The 15584-nt window shown below is 49.4% G+C and overlaps 2 long non-coding RNA genes across 2 annotated transcripts; both read right to left on the bottom strand.

The window, feature by feature from the left end:
- Positions 1-299: 299 nt before the first annotated feature.
- On the bottom strand, positions 300-4374 carry LOC149916791 (uncharacterized). The gene is made up of 3 exons (XR_016469078.1): positions 4133-4374; positions 3143-3339; positions 300-1979 (listed from the first exon to the last, which is right to left on the bottom strand). It is a non-coding gene; the product is annotated as an uncharacterized LOC149916791 (long non-coding RNA).
- A 6-nt stretch (positions 4375-4380) lies between these two features.
- Positions 4381-10644, bottom strand: LOC149916792 (uncharacterized). Its single transcript, XR_016469077.1, has 3 exons — positions 9690-10644; positions 8523-8628; positions 4381-6347 (listed from the first exon to the last, which is right to left on the bottom strand). It is a non-coding gene; the product is annotated as an uncharacterized LOC149916792 (long non-coding RNA).
- Positions 10645-15584: the final 4940 nt, after the last annotated feature.

Consider the following 15584-nt stretch of genomic DNA (forward strand, 5'->3'; position numbering starts at 1 on the left):
ACACACCCAAGCCAACAGCTCCACTGTGTCCAAAACAATGCCTGTGTCCATTGCCTGAAGTCATCAAAGGCTTTCTTCTGGTGGCAAAACCAGGCCCATCTGAGACATCCCAATAGTTCCGCCTTCATTCAAAGCACTGAAAGCCTGAAATATCCAGAAAGGGATCAGTGGCCAAAGCAAAGAACCCACCCAACAGCCCTGCAGCCCAGGGCATTCCCAGTCCCAGGAGAAGAGCACAGGGCTGGGCAGCAAGGCTTGGGGAAAGCTACTGCCATCCCTGGAGCAACATCACCCCACAGCATATGCCACAAGGAAGATTCACTCCCAAGCAGCCTCGCTCCACGATAAAAGTGTCAGAGCAGATGACTTGCCTCCCTCCAACCTCATTGCCTCCAGATTTATTCTCTCTCAGGTCTCCTTCCCTCCGTAAGCAATAGGCTGGCAATGACACTCAGCCAACTGAAATGGTCAGAGAAAAAAAAGGGGAAACAAGCCAGGTGAAGGGTTCAGGCTCAGGAGCCGAGTTTTACTTTAATTTTGCTGCTCTCAGCTCATAAATGGAAGGGGAGGGGGGAGATGCCTCAATGTGGGAACTCTATGTCTGAGCTTCTCACCCCTTCTCTGAGAGCTGTGCCTGGTGGGCATCCCAAGAGCAAGGATGGGGATGAGGCTCTCCAGAACCGCAGCCCCGGGGGCTGGCTTACCTTCATGCAGGGTGTGCTGGCATCAGCACAGCACCGCAGGCAACTGCAGAGCCAGAGCAGTCTTCAGGGAGCTGAGAGAGATGTTAACAGTCCTTCGCAAAGAACTAAAAATACCCCGAATGGCCGGAGTTTCTATTGGCTTTCCATCTTTTCTTTCTTTTTGCCCACAAAGGGACATGTCACGCTAATTAAAATGATTTCCCTACAACCTGTGAGACAGGAGCAGGCGAGGCATCCTTCAAACCTCCACCATCCCGAAGGCAGCCTTGTTACACTAGGCAAACACAACGCAGGAGGCAGAGTTACAGTGCCTCCTACATCCTGGGACCTTCATGGCCAGGGACATCACAGACCCACAGAACTGTAGGGGTTGAAAGGGACCCCTGGGGATCATCCAGTCCAACCCCATGCTAAAGCATGTTCCCTACAGTTGGTCCTTTCCTGGCCTACTCCAGGGTGCACATCCAGGCATGTGTCTCCCAACCCAGCACCCATTAAAAGTATGGAGAAAGGTTCTTTGATCCCAACTGCAAGTGCCCATTGATAAGCAGCAAAAAGACCAAAGCCACCCCCAGCAGGCTGTAAAAGCCTTGCCATCCCAGCTGTTTCTCACATCTGGATGCAGACAGCACTTCGAGCGCTGCAGCTGGCACAGCTCCTCAGTTAGCATTTCCTCAGTTAGCAACAAGCAGGGCAGAGGTCTGGCGGCCGAGGTGAAGGAGCACTCCATCTCTGTCAGGTCTTCCTCAGCTAATGACAGTATTTCTCCACTGTGTGCTCCGGGAGGTCTCTTCCACCCCAGCCCCCTGTGATGGAAGGCCAATCTCTGCTACTCTTGGCAGAGTGGCAGCCCATGAGGGGGCTGATGCATTGCATTTCCTTTCGATTCAACACTTAACGGTGCTGGCCAAAGGAGGAAAAGTGCCAGATGTTTTCAGGCTGTAAATGAACCCTCCCGTGGGGAAACTGAGGCATGAAACACAACCAGCCCTACCCAGCGACCTCAGTCAAAGCTGCTACTGAGTATCAGAGAGCTCCTGAGCCTCAGCTGGCTGCTCTCTGCTGTTTCTGTCCTTCCTGGAACAACCTAATTGCCCATCGTTGTGCTCTCTGCACCTTCCTGAATGGCTCTGCAGCTTTTCTCATGCCTTTTGTTCCTCCCCCGCCACTTACATTGCTGAAGACACCCAACACTGCTTGCTTTCCCTTCTCCTCCAGCACTGGATGTGAAGTTCTTGCAGGGATCAAGCTAAATGCATCTTCCTACAGATAAACCTAGAGGAGATGACAAAATAATGCAGAAAAGAAGAGACAAAAGAAGCCTTCCAATTACTGACAATTAGCTCTGCTGAGTGCCTACACACTGCATGCTGTGTCCCAGACACACTCAGGCAGGTGGGCACACCGTGTACCAGCACGCTTGGGTTGCTGACATACACATAAGCTTCTCAGTTGAGGCATTCAGCACTGGGGCTTTTTGGAGACCAGTCAGACCACGAGCGTGCTTCTCCCACCCCAAGCCCTGAGCATAGGCAGAAGAATTTGCTCAGAAATAGGAATTTTGTGCCACGTGCTCCCACTTGCCTCCCATGCCCAGCTGCGCAGCTATGTGCCTGGCTTGCTCTCTCAGGAGGGATGCCTGAGCTCTTGCTGAGATGCCTTTCCCTCCGCAGGAGGACAAGCACCCAGCACGCTGCACAGTGTGGGAGGCACTCAGCCAGCCACTAATGCTTCCCACTGGCTCGGAGCTACGGGAGAAATCAGCTTTTATTAGCTCTTAGGAAGAGCACATCGCTCCTGCCCTCTCTGCCCTGCATCGGGCTCGTGCACAGACTCAGCTGTGCTGCAAGTGAAGCAGAACCAACTCACCTCCTGGCCAGCAGCACTAAACTCCTCCTAGACCTTGTATAGATCTTAGAAATCTTAGCCAGGCTGGGAGCTGGGTAGAGCAATGCTCTAAAGGGTGCTGCAGGGCCCAAAAGCGCTTTGGAAAAAAAAAAAGAATGCCTGGCTTTTCTTGGCACTGCATAGACCCCTGGAGGGCACTGGCAGTTGCTCTGTGGGATGGGACCGTGGTTTCCCGCAGAGCCCCCAGCACCCAGCCGCCAGCATGGTGAGGGATTGAGCTGCTCTGCAGAAGCCTCTCTGAAGTCGCTCAGGGGCTTGTTAGTGGGGTGATAAAGGGGATGGATGGCCTCGGAGAAACGCTCCGTCTCCTGCTGCGGTATTCATTATCCTTTAGCCAGGCAATTCTTCACAGCAGCCGGGAGCTCGGGGCTGGCTCATTTATTGTCCTCAGGGGCCGTTCCCACAGGGGCCGCGCCGCTTGCGATGGTCACCGCAGGTGATGGGAACACCAAGTGCAGCCCGTGAGCATCCCCCAGCATGGCGTCTTGTGCAGGGCGGCTGCGGGCACGGCGCTTCTCCTGGATACTCACCTTCGTGAACCCACAAGTTGGAAATCAGAGCTCTCATCGCCCCCCAGCTCTGTGCCTGAGTTCCGAAACACATGCATCAGTTCATCCCCTGCCCGCTTGGCAGCAGCTTCTGACACTGAGAACAGATTTCAGCCCGATCTGACGGAGAGGCAGAGGTCTCAGGGACAGTCAGAGTCTATAAATCTCACGGGAACAGACTGTCAAACAGAAGAGAGAGATTATTAGCACCTTGCAAACTGTAGAGCATCATCCACTATTAGACAACAGACTATCTGCGTGGGAGAGCAGGATGCTATAAATATCCCACGAGAGGAGGTGTTCCATTCAGCACGAGCAGCTTACCAGACACCAGAGAACCCTGACCCAAGCGACATATCCATAGGAGATAAGATGTCATGGATCCCACCGCACACATTACAAATGGAAGGCATGGTTGGCTGAAGTCAGAGACCCTAATTAAATCGTTTCAGGCTAGAAGCTGGAGGTGTTCTTGACACTGATAAGACCAAATGCAAGGCGTTGCACTTGGCTCATGGCAATCTCAGATGAGTGTCCCAACCCTGGAAGTGCTAAAGAGAGGCTGGATGGGATCCTGGGCAGCCTGAGCTGGTGGTGGGTGGCAGCCAGCCCACAGTAGGGTTGGGACAGGGTGGGCTTTAAGGTTCCTTGCAACCCAGGTATTCCGTGATTCCTTGATATTAACTCCCATCATTGGCACTGATCTTCAGTACAGGAAGAACTTGGAAAGCACACTATGGAGCAAGGCAGCAAAGGAGCTGGAGCCCCTATGCAGGACCAAGGCCCATGTGCTGTTTGGAGACAGGGAGTGCAATCTACATGCCCATGCTCATGTAGGGTCTGCACGGACCTGGGCATTACTACAGTGCCACCTTCAGCCTGAGGCATCCAATGGCAAAGTGGGAAACAGCCTTTTTGTTTGTTCTATGGCCTAGGTGGCCAGAAGCATTTTGGGGGAATTCTCTTATTTACCTGGTATAGGTTAAGTCCCAGGAGGTGCTTCCAGCCCCGTGAATCACGTACTGCAGGTATCTGCAGGGCTTCATCTCTGCTAAGAGAGGAGGTGAGCATGTGCTACAGCACATCCTTTATTCCAGAAAAGCATTTACTTCAGGGGCGCTGGAATCCCTGTTCTGCCAAACAAGAAGAGTGATGGGGATTGAATCTAAGCTTGTGTTCCTTAAAAAAAATAAATAAAAAAATCCAGAAATCCAGTCACTGTATCCTAATTGTTCTGATCCAACCTTTCACAGCACTGCATTGAGCTAAAGGGCCGCACCTGAAAATATGCCAAGAGCGGCATGAAATGTTAATGTTGCAATTTAAACAATATGAATATTGCAGCACCGCTCTGCTGCTCCCCATCCACTGAACAATTCTCATTCAATGGAAGTCAAGTTACATTTCAGGAAATAATGAGGTCTGCTAATTAAGTCTGGCCTAGGAAGACAGCAGTCTTAAAAGGAAAAAAAAAAAAAATTCAGATCTCCCCAAAATGTGTACATTTGCTGCTTATTACCTGCAAAGGGAAATCATTAATGCTGTGCAATGCCAGGATCACAGGTCAGCATCATTGTCTTATTGCACACATCTAGAGGAAATTATCTTTTTAATGATAATACACGTAAGTCGTGACCTGCTTTGTCCCTAGGAGGCAAGCGGGAAATGCCAGGCTGACGCTTTCCATATTCTGCAGGCAGAAATCAGCTACCTGACAGTGAATGCCAAATTCAGGCTGGGCTACAGCGAGGCAGGCTCGGAGGTGCTGAAGGCAGCTGACACAAGATGGATCCCAACTCACACATGGGGAGGGCATTCAGTGCCCGGTGCAGCTCCCCAGCCACCAGTGACAGTGACACAGTGACAGCAGATTGAGCTGGTGGGAGCCACACTGAGACAGTCTGTGCTTGGGAAAGATGGACTGGACAGGGTCTTCACATTTAAAGTCTGATGGGAAGACCCCCTTGGCTGCTACCCTAAGATACAAGCACGTGTTGCAAAGCCACAAGGGCTCTGCCATACAGACATGTCAGCTCTAGGGTTCCCCAAGGAACCACAGCATCGTTTTGAGCTCAAAGGGACCCTTAAAGGCCATCTGGTCCAACCCCCCTGCACTGAGCAGGGACACCCACAGCTCCATCAGTGCTCAGAGCCCCATCCAGCCTGACCTTGGTTGTCTGCAGGGACAGGGCCATCCAATATCAAACCAACAGCAAACACACAAAACTCACAGCTTTCTCACCTTCTTGTCTTTCACCATTTTCCCATTGTTATTCTCCATGCCAGTGGCTGGGGCTGTTACTCCATTTCCCCCCATCTCTCCTGTGTTGTCCCCAACCCAAAGAACTGGACAGCAAGGGTCTGGCACTATGCAACTCATGGGGAAAGCAGAAGGCTGGCACAGGCCCATCACACCCTCCTGCTGCCTTTTTTCTCTGTCACAGCAGCACACGGACCCAACCCATCCTCCTGCTCTGAACTCTGCCTTCAGCCCCCATCTGATCAGCACAGCGCTGACAGGTCGCTGAGCAGCTTGCTGTGTGAAGAGCAGGCTGCAGAGGGCTGATCCGCTGCTGCTGCCACAGCAACAGCCTTCCCTAACCCACCTCCCAGCTCTCCAGAAGAAAATTCATCTGATCAAGAGCCGAGTGAGGCCACTGGGGTCCTGGTTCATTCCTTGACCACTGCCGACACGCTGAACTTCAGCTTGTCTTTAACAGACAGCCATCCTCCTCAGATCCAGGCAGAATGAGCCACGCTGACTTGGATTTGCAAAAACAAAGATCCAAATGAGGGCAGGCTCAAACCATCCAAGAGGAAACACTTTGTTTGAAAGAAGAGAGAAATCCAGCTGAAACAATCCATAAAAATAAACCTTCCAGCTCCCAGGCTGTCCCAAGATGAGTGAGAATGCGGCGCTGAGGGACATGGTTTAGTGGGCATGGTGGGGATGGGCTGATGATCTCAGTGCTTTATTCCAACCTTCATAATCCTATGACTCTAAGAGACTCAGACACCACTTCCATCCCGAGGCAGCTTGCTGGAGGTTCAGGAGCTGTTTCTGGTCCCCTAGATCCATTCCCAAGCAGCAGCTCAGTGCCTATGGGGGAGCAGAGGTCTCCTCTGGCCAGCCCACCTCACCCTGCACCTCCAGGCACACCAGCAACTCTTCCACCAAGTGTCAGCTCTGCAATAAAGAGCAATAAACATGCCAGAGTAATTAATGTCTTAACAACTTATTACAATCCTCAGATAATTAATCACAAAAGCTAAACATGCTGTCTCACCCTCCTAATGTGTTAATGCTCTAATTATTATGCCTCAATTAAGGGGAAGTCAGCGCTCCTTGCTTAGAAGTGCACGTTTAATAAGGGTGCTCGAATGTAGGCACGTTGAAGCAGGGAGGGAGGGGGCGAAGGGGGTTAAGGAAGACGACACCATTCTTAATGAGGTTGCATGGGTGGCTGTAGGCAAGGAATTGACAGCCCCTCTCTGGGATCTCACACATGAGTGCGCGTGGAACTGGGGGCCATCTGCGGCAGCTCTGCGCTCCGCTTCCCATCCAGCTATTTATAGGAGAGGCAGCATGTGGGGCATGGGGATGGCAGGGCTGGGGATGAGCAGCTCTACTGCAGATCCGGGCAGAGCTACACGGCAGAGCTGGAAGCTTGCGGAGATGGCAGCAACAGGCAGGGGTGGTCTCCTCTACCCACAGCCCACTGCTTGCCCTGCTTCCAGGCATGCAGGCAGTTGCCACCATTCCCATCCCATGTGAGCCTCCATGCCTTTCCGATGCAGTTCTCCCTCTGTGGTTCACCTCCAACAAGCCACCTCCGGGACATCCCATGGAGACATCCTCAAAAGCCAAGATAGCTCTTCAATCTTCCAATTTCAACCACCATCTGGATGTTTTCCACAACTCCAGAAAGCTGAGAGTCATCCTTCAACAGTAGTGGGTCCCTGCTGCAACCAAGACACAGCTCTGCACCCCTATGCCCCTAACATTTGGAGAAGGTGTTGGGCACAAAGTATGGTCCTGGCAAAGATGGCATCACCTCCTCCCCAACCTGCACAGCAAAGGGCTCCTGCAGCTATCCCCACCCAAGTGGGCCTCCAAAACATAGAAGGTTCCCCTGAACCAGTCAGGCTTCTGTTCCATCCAAGCTTTTTTTTCAAATTTCTTAGGCAAATGAAACCAGAAGATTTTTCAGCCTAGATTAAACTGGAAAACGATCACACTGCATTTCCTCAAGAAATAACACACCATGTAGGTTTGGATGGCTCCCTCTGAGGAATAAGGGAGAAGGAATAAGAAACAAAACAAAACAAAGCAACCCGGAGGGGACATGAATTTTAAAACCCATGACCAGGTTTTGTTTTTCAAATAATCAAAATGAAAAGATATTTCACATAGTCACTTCCATCAAAATATTTTTGGCACCCTGATTCTTTGACGATTCTCACAAAAAAAAATAAAAAATAAAAAAAAAAATGCTCTCCAGCTCTGTCTGCTCCATCTATCTGCTGTTCTTTGCAGCGACTCAGGACCTCTTTGTGCCTAGAAGGGTGTATGTTACAGAAGGTGGATGTGCTCAGAGATTAGGTGGCTTCCTCAGCTCATTTCAGACACCGTATCCAAGCTTCTCAGAGACTACTTTCATAGAATCATTAAGATTGGAAAAGACCTCTAATTGGAGGACCTCTAGTTGGATCCATCTAGTCCAACTATCCACCCATCACCATTATTGCCCACTAAACCACATCCCTCAGTGCCACATCTCCACAGTTCTTGAACACCTCCAGGGACAGTGACTCTACCACCTCCCTGGGCAGCCCGTTCCACAGCCTCACCACTCTTTCTGAGAAGTTTTTCCTGATATCCGACCCATTTATGCCTTTCCCTTTCACTACTGCTGTCAAACGAGGGGTCACATGAAAGTATGGGACATTACTTCACTTCTGGAGGGCAGAAATTCTGCCTTGGTTATACCAGATTCAGCCTATTCTGAAGCATCAAGTCAGCTGAATATCTTATGCCAGGAGTTGCAGTGAAGGTGTCTGGCCTATGTTAGCACGCTGTGAGGCTGGAGAAAGCTGTCTATTCAGAAGAGAGCAGAAACACCCAGTTCCTGCTCTAGGATATAGTCCTTGGGATGCTCTGTGCCCTGGTTAGGCTGTACCTACCACCAGATAATGGACAAATCATCAAACCTGAGCCTTCCTCTCAGTACAGACCTGGTTACACTCTGCCAGCACTCTCCCATTCTCAGAGGCAGATGATACAGAGAGGGGAATGGCTCTGCTTCTTTGTGTCTTTTCCAACTTAAAGTTGAGTATGGGCTGCTTGGGGATAATCTCTGACCTGACAGCATGAGATGCAGTCCTACACGTGCTCATATGATGCTGTCAATCACATGCAGGCAGGTTCCCAGGGTCCTGGAGAAGGACCTGAACTGTGAGGGCAGACTCTGGAAGAAAACAGGTAAACATGATATGAATAAAATACAAGTCATAAGGACCATCAGACGAAATAGAGACACTGCTTCTCAAAAAAAAAAAAAAAAAAGGCAGTGCTGGACCAAGGAGCCAATGCCACCAGAATCCAGATGCCCCCAAACTCACACCCCTGACAAGAGCTTTCCAAGCTTGCCTTACACGACACCCTCCCTCTGCCTTGCTGCCTTTAAGAAAGCATGCAGCACGACAGCTGGGAAACTCAATCTGGTCCAAATTTTGTTACAGCCCTGCTGGTTTTTATCCTTGATTACCAGCATTAATTTTAATGGCTTTCCTACATTAACTTTGTCCTGAACCAGTTGGAGGAAAATTTTTGCTCGCTTGCCTTCTGGAGAACAGTCTGGGTAATTTTCCCCTGTCACATAACGGCCTGCCACACGGCGTACTTTGTTGGGGGCAATAAACTTCCCAAAGTTGAGGGAAGGAAAGATGTATATCACAGGATGTGTAAATCTGTGAACCATCCAACCATGCTTTGCTCAATTTGGGTTTTGGCTTGTGCTGGTCCAGCAGGTGGAAATTCCTTCCTCCTGTTCACCGTGGAAGGGAACTACTGAGCGTGCACCTCAAAGATGTGATGCTTCCAGCTGAAACGACACCCTCCCTCAAGTCTGGGCAGCTTTGGACTGGGTTCATCACTGGCCATCTGTCTCTCATTTTCCCCTAGAATCATTAAAAGTGTCTGCAAAACAGGTCCCAAAAGAGAAAATGGTGCTAGCACATGCCTGGAAAATGCTTCAGAGAGGCAAGGTGGAAGGGATGCCCTCTCCGTACCTATTCTGCCCATGCTAGAAGTGGGCAGCACCCCTTTTAGTGCTATCTCCACACACTTCTATTCACACAGTGGGAAGCAGAGGTGAAGATGATGCAATACCTGAGCCGCTTTCTCTCCTTATTCTCACTTGCAGCCACCATCCTGGCTTCCAAAAGGCAACTTCACAGCAGCAGACAGGTTGGGCTCTGTGGCAGAGAGACAGAGAGAGAGAGCGAGACCATCCTTCCCTTTGCTTACCAGTCTCTTTCCTTCCTCCAGCTTTCAGAAAGGTATGACAGCTCAGCCCACGGGAAGGACAGGAAAGACTCAACACCTTCCTCTCCTTGTCAAAAAAACAGGGCAACAGCATTTGCACTGAAGAAATGTAAGAGTTCAGTTCACGTTTCCAACATTTTCTATCTCTGACAGCATAAGGAACGTGATTACACAAAGAGATGTCTTTGATGCATCATGTGATGCCATACTTTAGCGGTACAGATGTTCCCTCCATGCTCCGAGGGGTGATTTGGAAGACAGAGGGCTCAGAAATCCCAACATGCCCAACTATGAGCACCTGGGCTGCTGTAGAGAGACTGTTGCCATGGAAAGATGAGAGAAGCAACAGTCAGCAGAGATGGCTGGATTGTTCCCACCAATTAACGTGAAGGATTTTGACTGCTCTTCTGTGTCTTCTGCAACAGCCTAGCAACCACCTCAAAAGTGTTATTCACACATCTCCAAAGTGTTTGGCAGGGTCACATGCCTACTAAGCCACGCAAGGAGGGAGAGACAGGTCTCCAAGCAAGGCCTCTTGAGCACAGGCACACCACTAGTGTGTAGTTTGGCCATCACAGACACTTTGCAACAGCTCCACTACACGCTACGGAGTAAGTGACCTGGGGAGATAGAGATCACAGCATCCTAACTTCTTCCATCCCTTGAAGTAAGGCAAACAGCAGCATTCCACGTGCACACCAGTCTAGCTGCTTCCACAAAAGGGGCACTACAATCTGACAAAGCACATCGTCATCTCATTCATTAAGTTCGTGGCATTAATTGATTTCTTTCCAACCAAGCCATAAAAGCCAAGGCTGCATGCAAACAGCATCCTAAAATATCCTTGTAAATCTCAGCCACCACGTTCATTAATTACAACCCAGTGATAGTTCAGGCCATTAGTTCTGGATGGTAACTTCATTTATTCCCACGTTAATGCTCGATGTCAGTGGTTATCTCATTACCACTCTATTACTTACCTACTTAATCCATCATTACAGGCCGGGCCAGAAGGGAGGAGTAGAGTTTGCCCTGCGTTGTAGGCAGACAATGCATCAAGCACAGAGAATCTCAACCAAAACACGTCTATAATCTGTAGCAGGGTTATATCTATTAAGAGGAAGAAACACAGATGAGTGCTGTTAAAAACACAAACACGTTCCAACGTAGAAAAATTGTGGATGCTGAGGTTCTTCTTAAATCAGAAGGAAAAGCTTTGGCAGGAACGGAAGTGTTTATTAGCAGCTGCACAAAAACAGCCTTACCTCTGCCCTGCTCCTCTTTGGACTTTCCTTTCCCCAGGCCCTGGGTCAGGTTCAAACTCTTTCTCTGCCTTCTGCGTGCTAAACACTTTGATAAGGCAGGTCAGAGTCTGGGCTCTGTGAGCTGCCACTTGCTGAATGCACCAGAAAACATTCAGGTAGAGCTGCAGATACTGCCAGGCCTGAGCACTACTGAAAATACACCTAAAAGCCACGTGAAGATGCAATAGTTACCCTCATTTCATCACTGGCTGGAGCTGCTCTCTGTTGGCGAGCAGACACTTCCAAGCAGGTGCTTTACCTTACCTGCAGTGCTCCTGCCTGTCCCTCCATGCATTTCAGCTTATTCCATGCACCAATCCAGCCCCCAAGGGTCCAATGTGGGTGTTTCAGCACAGCAAGGCCAGCAGCTTTCTTTTTTCACTCCCTCCTGCCTCCCTCAAATAGTCTTAGAGACAGCTCTTTCCCTTGCACTAAGAGAGCACTCCTGCTTGACAGAAAAGAGAAGACCCCTGAGGCTGACCAGCCTTGAAACCAATACAGGAGCTGGGGAGAAGTCTCACAGGGATGTGTCTTGAGCAATAAAGCAGGTTCCCCTTAGAGCAAGTACTCCTGCTCTGCCCATGCGATGCCCATGCAATAGTGCAGGTTGAATTTGATACTACTGCTTCTAAGTGACATGATATGGAAGGACTACAGTCCTCTAATGAGGAAGATTCTGTTGCCATGAAGTCAGAGTAGAGAGAAAAGATACAGCCCCAATGACATCTGGAGTGATGTACTGCTGTTTTCCTCTGTGATCAGCCCATACACAGCCAAAGTGCCCGTGCTGGTCCAAGTGGGCTCTACACAGCTCTGTGGTAGGACAACTGACAGAGCAAGGCTGCAGAATGTAGCAATCAGATGTAATTAAAACACGTTAGCAGCCCTGCTTCCAGCCCTTGGCAATTAAGTCTATCCCATGCTGTGGACATAAAATAGTTAAAAAAAAACAAAACCAGAAGCTGGGCCATTGACACCAGGGTACACAGATAGGTTTTGATTAAAGAGCTTTAAATAAATTAAACACAGTGGCCTGGGGGAGGCAAGTACTGCTACAGGGGAAAGCTGCCCCCAGCCAACTGCCAGAGGCTGGATGGGAGCCCCACATCATGGGTGGGTTCTCCAGGACACAGTAGGATACCAGCTTCAAGCGCAGCTTTCCCCATAGGCATTCATAACATCTCTTTCTTGTTTCACCTCACACAGATGCTCTTGGACTGATAAGGAATGAACTCTCCCGACAGAGAGGGGCAAAGATAAAGTCTTCCCCTCGCCATCTATTTATATCAAGCCAGTAGGAACTCATTATCTTTCAGATCGCTGGCACGCACAGCTGGAATCAGTCATCAGGCTGGAAAGTTATTAGGGGTGGGCAAGAGAGAATCAGACACATTAACCCTGTTTTCTCAGGAAAGCAAGCTGAAGATAAGAGGGAAAGGTGGTACAGCCGGGTCTAAGACCTCAGAAAGAGAAAACCCACATAGGAATGGTTGATCAAGTGTAGCCAAGGAGTTCAGAGCACAGCGTGAAGAGACATACTGCACCCAGAGCTGAGGCTACACCCCTGCAGTGGGTGCACAGAGGTGCTGCAGGTGTGGGTGCAGGCCGTGGGGCTGTGCAAACTAGTGAGCACTGCTTGCCATTACCGCGTGGTTCTGGTGAAGAGCTCTGCAGCTGCTGTTAGAAATCTGGTACAAAAGACTCACACGTACGTATCACACAAAGAGGGGTTCCTCAGGTTTTGTGTATGAGAATAATTGGTAAAACACTTCAGATCTGGAAGAAATTAGAAAGTATGAGATATTTAGCGTTGCCAGCTCTCACAGCAGTGAAGCACCTGCTCCTGGAGTTAAGGCATTTGCACCACATTCATCTCATTCTTGTTCTACTCCAAAGGCTTCAACAAGAATCTTGAAATATTTAACCTCCACCTTAGCCTGAAAGAAGCCAAGGCAAACAGCAAGAACCCCTCTCAAGCACTCGCCTTACTGTTTTGCTGTGAGTTGATGAGTGCCCCATACAAACCCCACACGTGGAAAGCCAACACGTGGAAACCAGCTCACTGCTTTTACACGCTGAGATTGAGGCAGCTTCTGGTCCCAGCTCTGCACAACGTTCAGAGTCCTGGTTCGCAACCACAGTACAACAGATCTTTAGATCTGCAAATAGCTGAGAGGAAGCCGAGCTCCCTTCTGAGTCATCAGAAATCCAAACCCATGCTAACGAATGAACGGCCCAAGCAGCCGCAGTGAGCACTGCGTCTCTGCCTTCCCTGCAGCAGTTTAATGTGTGTAGGTATAATCGTGTCTGCAACAAGAAGGCAGGTGACTTAAAGATGTGTTCATCAATGCGTCTCAATGTTTCAGGCACTGTTTTGCACCCAGCCCGAGTGAAAGTACAACCGCGTCTCAGAAAGAGAGAGGAGTGCCCTGGGCTGGGGTATCACTGCCACTTGCAGCCCCCATTTTTGCAGCTGGTAATTTGGGGCAGGTGGGTATGCAGAGAAGCACTTTTATCCTAAGGCTGCCTTAAGCAAATTCTCTTTTTGAAACAGCACAAGAGGGTCACATTTACTGCTTAGCAATATCATTTCTCAGCGAGTCATCACCCACCACCTACCAAGGCTATGTGCATGCAGGCACCTCTGAGAGGTGGAAGAATAGTTGGTGCTCGCCTTGCTTCCTTCGTGATTCCTTCAGATGCTGACATTTGAGTATTTCCCCCCCCTGCAAACAACATGCATCCGCTGACTGCTCCCGGGGAAGCAGCACGACCAGAGCAAATTCCCAGAAAAAGCCTTGGCAGCGTTCCCCTTGCTCTGCGGCTGTGAGCAAGGCAGAGTAACAGAGCACGACACATGGAACAGCAGAAGCTGAGCAACACACGTGTTACTGCAAGGAAAATAAACAGTTTTATGCGGGTGGGAGGCGGGGGAGGGGGGGGGGGAAAGCACTCCCTAACAAACACTTATTAAAACACAATCTTATCCTCATCCGACCCGAACTGCAATGAAAGAAAACTGGAAGGCTGGCATAGCTGCCAGGGCACTCAGGCGATGTCGTTGACCAGCCATGTATGTAATCACCCAGGAGGTCCCCAAACAGCCCTGTCGTCTTTCCTCCAGCCCGTTTAGATGCGTCAGTTTAAGTCAGCAACGTTTTTAAGGCTGCTCAGCCTCGCTCTCCAGGCTCCCGGAGCCTTCTGACACCATGAAAGCATCTTCCAGCCACCCTAGACAGATTCCAGACCAGCCAACGCACCATGCACTCTGTTCTCCTTGGTCTGGGTAAAGAAGAACGCTCAAAATCACAAGTCCTGCAACTCTACTCGAAGACCTTCCACGTTTTTAACAGAGGTCAGCAAGGAAGGTGCTTTCCACGCAAGCAAGCCATTGAGCAAGGCAGCAAGCTCCATCAAAAGAAGAGACAAATGAATTAAGGGGCTTCAAAAGGCAGTTAGATGAAATTCAAGTGCATCTGCCCTATCAATAGCTACATTGCAGAGGCAAGACCAGACTTCATTGATTTTAAGGGACTGGATATGAAACCTTGGGAAAGCTAGACGTGCTGAAAGGTTTGACTGACTCGTTTAAAAGGCCCAAAAAAGGGCTCAGTGCAGCTTTTCTATCAGTCACTGCCCATGGAGCACAATCACGTAGTGTAATAACAGTCCCTAAATCCTTTAAAAGGAACAAAGAATCAGGAGAATGAATGCTGCAATAGAAGGGAGGGGCGAAGTTCAACTGCTGTAAGAAACCCTAAAGACAACGCACGTTTCACGTTTTCAGATCTGCAAGAGCTGACTTTCTGTTCCTCAGCTCTAATCACCTCTTTGTAGTGAGATTTGGCACTAGCCTGGGTCCCCGAGGAAGCAGAGGCAGAGGATTTGTCACCCACTTCTCCTGCAAGACTCCCCTGGGGATTTTCTAAGGAGCGAGGCTCTCTTTCTGAACATTCTGCCTTTAAAAGACCACAGCTGTGAGAAACCCAAGAGCAATGTCTTTCTGACTCAAACCTAGCTTTGAGCCTTGCGTGCACTCACCGGCCCTGCAGCCCTCCACCTGTTTCAGCAGGGTGTTTGCATCGCTGTTCAATTTGCCATGCGTTTAGCTTCACATCCTTCACTGGATTATTTTTATATTTAATGTCCTCTGCACTCCTGTCCTTCTTTTTATAGAATGGTAATCCAAGTCCCTTGGTAAGGCTGAGTAATCTTCATCAGATTTTAATCAAAGTAAGCCAGATCCTGGGCTGCCAGGACTGATGCATCTGCCTTTAAATATCTGAACTATGGTGATTTACCCCAGCAAGGAGCTAGCCCCACCCTGTATGTGAATTTAAATTCCTTCCTATGCATCAGGCTAAAACAACAATACAGAACAAGCAACCTGCTGCGAAGGGGGTTTAGTTTATAAAACCAATACCCAGGATTTCAGAACTAAATGAAAATCTGAGATAATCCTTCCCTAAATCCAGCCTGGGAAAAACACTCTGGACAGATCAGTATCAAGTAACTTCTTAAACACACTTTTTCCTCTTGTGAAATCTACCATCAAGCTTGAGTCAAAGGGAAG

The sequence above is a fragment of the Phasianus colchicus genome, chromosome 9 (genome assembly GCF_987193195.1).
Source record: "Phasianus colchicus chromosome 9, bPhaCol1.hap1.1, whole genome shotgun sequence".
In the NCBI taxonomy this organism is placed as follows: Eukaryota; Metazoa; Chordata; class Aves; order Galliformes; family Phasianidae; genus Phasianus; species Phasianus colchicus.